A 3,716-nucleotide genomic window follows, 5' to 3' on the forward strand; every position below is an offset into this window, starting at 1 on the left:
CGTGATTTCTTCACAAACTTTGAACACAGAATGTGTCACGTGGTTCCGTAGATGAAGTAGATCTTTGTACATGTAAATTTTGTTTTTAAAAGAAAATAACCGTTAATTACCGAACATTTTGTCGCACGCAAGATATGACGAAATTTTCAAATCGTTTTCAAAAATGCTGTTCAAAAGTTCTGCAGTCTTTGCTGGATTACTTGAAAGACAGCAGTTTGATACACCGTTATCGCTTGACGTGTCGACATCAATTCCAGAGTTTTTGAAAAAGAAATTTAGTAAATATCTGCGATTGAAAAATGTATGCCGTGATGACGACACATCTTGCGTGCGACACCTTAAAATTCGGTTATCGAAAAAAAAAAATTCTCTCGAGATTTAGATTTGACGTTTGGTCTCGTCTGTAAAGCGATGTTTCAGGCATTCAATCAAACTAAATGCAATTCATTTGTGCTTCTTGTTATTTTTCTGTGGCATATTCAAAACACGAGGTATCACGATGTCCGTATTCAGATGGCCGGTTTTGGCGTTATTTTTGACAGGTTGCGGCACACCCCCTGATAACTGACCATCAATGTGTAAAATCATCTATTTTTGGTCTTCTTTCGATAATGATTTCTCAGTCACTAATCCACCAATGTTTGCCTACTAAACATAAAATTGAAGAACAATCTTTTATCTTTACAATACTCTTGGTTTTGTTTGAATTGATTAAATGTGTACCTCAAGCCAATAAAAATAAAAACCCATGTGTTGCGCTGCTCGCGGCATTTTGGACCGCCATGTTTGCAGCCTTTGTGTGTACAGATTTTCGTGTGCTTGTTTCGCGGCCTTGGCTTGTGTTGGACATGCGACCTACACACCTATATTTAGTATCAAAGTGTTCACGGAAGAATGAGGTTTTTAATGATGTAAAGTAGAGTTGTCTTCCAATTAAAAGCATGGGCGTAAAATAGATTTTTCTACAAAAGTTGAGTATTTTTCAACGATTCTGACAAAAATATCCACCTAAAACGCATCCTAACTTCAAGAAAAATGAAGCTGAATCCGTACCCTTTCGAATGAGGTACTAGGTTAATGTATTCATGACGTGTCCAAGGCAAGCGAGCCAATCAAAACGAAGGGTCCGTCCGCGATGTTCGAATTCGCCAGTCACAAAATGGCGACTGAAGAAAGTGACGCCGCGGATGCGATTGTGACGGACAATTCAAGTGGAATCGGTAAGTTTACTGGATTTTTGTTTCAGTTTATGCTAGAAAAATGATGTAGAAAGATATCTGTTGTAGTATTTTGCACATATTGGGAAAAGTATTGCAGAAATCAAAACTTTCAGCGAGTGCTAGCGGACACGATGTTCGAAGAAGTTTCATCAGACCGGAAGTGGCGGTCGGTTCGATAAAAATGACTTTTTCCAAGATTTACACATTATTATAACAAAAATACACATCTAACACAAAAGATTAGAGTCTTTTGGAGTTGTCTTATTTTATTTTTTAAAGGTAGTGGTAGGATTACGTTGTAATTTGGATCAAATCGACAGCGTCTGTTCGGTCAAGGGAGGTAATCACCATAATGCGTCCGATCCGCACCTTGTTTTGTGTTGTACGACGTGATACATTTGAACTAACGAATTGATACGCTTCGCTGTGAATAAATAAAAATGTTATGGCAACAAATAGATAGACTGCACAATATTCTTTTCACTGAATGAAGTCAAAATAATGAAACTTTTAAAAGAAAATAAGAAAAATAAATAAAATGTCACTTTTTTTTGTTATTATCTTTTTAACATTTTTCTTCAACAATTTTTTATTCAGGCAAGCACAGATTTATAATGACACATTCAAAAGCAATGTCACTGTTTGGCAGTGAACCTGAAAGTGACACAGAAAGAATCAGGACACACACACTGTATATATTGTTACAACTTCTGGCTTTTTTTGTGTGTGTGCAGAGGGTGAAGTGTTTGAACAGCTGAAGGCTGTTTTTCTGGCAAATGGAAAAGGCAGCTTCCTGCGGTTGTCCTCAGGGATCAACTACTACTCCAGACGTTGCTGTTGAGGGATCAAGGATACAAAACATATGATGAAGCTGCACTGTTTCTCAAGAAACTGTTTCCGGATGTACCTGTTGCAAGACTTCGGTACATGCTTGTGTCTACAAATGCGAAGAAAGATGCGTCTTCAAGTTCTTCACTGTGTGACACAGACAGCCTTGGACCTTACTTAGAAGGCATGCCCCATCGTCATCTTCAGGGCGTGCGTTCATCGTGGAAGCACCACACAACTTGGGACAAACGTATCGTGCCTTTAAGGCCTACGTGATTGAAAATGTGCTGCAAAATAAAATGACTGTGCTTCCGGCTAGCTTTTGGGGGGGGGGGGGGTCTTTGTGCTGAAGGGGTTCCTTTCAAGGGAGTATTGTACTTTTACTTGATAGTAAACTTGGATTCTTCTTTGCTTTCAAATTTGTGGTAAATCCATCAATTCGTTCAAAAGTTGTGACAGTTTTTGTGTGTGTACAGACAGCAACATGCCAACTCTTTTTCATATTTTTATGATTTTTTTTTCTTAGTTTCCATATTTTTCAAGCTATCAATCCCACATTTTGCAAGAATGTAGATAAACGTAGAATGTGCTATGTCTCAAAATTTCATTTAGATACTCCAAGTATTTCAAAAGTTATGAAGCTTTGCATATATGTACTGGGGGGGTGGGTCCTTTGTGCTGAAGGGGTTCCATTCAAGGGAGTATTGTACTTTAACTTGATAGTAAACTTGGATTCTTCTTTGCTTTCAAATTTGTGGTAAATCCATCAATTCGTTCAAAAGTTATGACAGTTTTTATCTGTGTACAGACAGCAACATGCCAACTCTTTTTCATATTTTTATAAAAAAAAAATTCTTAGTTTCCATATTTTTCAAGCTATCAATCCCACATTATGCAAGAATGTAGATAAACGTAGAATGTGCCATGTCTCAAAATTTCATTTATATACTCCAAGTATTTCAAAAGTTATGAAGCTTTGCATATATGTACCTGGTAGAACTGCCGGTCGGACGCCGGTCAAATTGATGTTTTTCCTGACTTTGGCAATTAATAAGTCAAAAGGTTATTCCAATAATGTCTTGAAAAAAATTGGGCATGTTCTATATATATTTGTTTGGAAGATCTGACAGTTTCAGATATCTGCTGTCAATAATTTCAAATCTGTGATGGCCTAAACTTGCCCCCCCGGGCAGTTTTGGTTTGTTTTCAGCTTTGTTTTTCGTAAAGTTTCAATGCTTACTGGTAAAACAAATATGTGACTAGAGTGCTGGAACAATGATTTCTTTCTATTCCTGGTTGCTGAGAACTGATTCTCATAAGCTGAATTGACTGAGCAATTACTTTGTAGTAGCTTTGTGCTGTTAAAGTTGCCCTATTTTTCAGTTTTAAATCGCATCGCGACGGCGTACATCTTAAAATGCCAATATCTCAGGAACTAATAAAGGTATCCACTTACTTTTTTGTGTGTTTTGCTTGTTTTTTATTGTTCTTTAAAGATACACCAAAACATACACTCTCAATTCATAACAAAATTTTGACTGCCGCAACCGTTCAAGTCAGACACACGAAATTATGTCCACTATTTCTTCGCACATTCATCCACACACACACCAATTTTCAGCAGACACACGTTTTTAGAAACATTTTTATTGTAACAAAGTCGTCTTC

At 37.1% G+C, this 3,716-nt stretch overlaps 1 long non-coding RNA gene across 1 annotated transcript; it reads left to right on the forward strand.

Annotated features, from left to right (window-relative positions):
* The first annotated feature begins 535 nt into the window (after nt 1-535).
* On the forward strand, nt 536-3,509 carry LOC138980351 (uncharacterized). Its single transcript, XR_011460298.1, has 2 exons — nt 536-1,220; nt 1,955-3,509. It is a non-coding gene; the product is annotated as an uncharacterized lncRNA (long non-coding RNA).
* Nucleotides 3,510-3,716: the final 207 nt, after the last annotated feature.

Source organism: Littorina saxatilis, linkage group LG1 (genome assembly GCF_037325665.1).
Source record: "Littorina saxatilis isolate snail1 linkage group LG1, US_GU_Lsax_2.0, whole genome shotgun sequence".
Lineage (NCBI taxonomy): Eukaryota > Metazoa > Mollusca > Gastropoda > Littorinimorpha > Littorinidae > Littorina > Littorina saxatilis.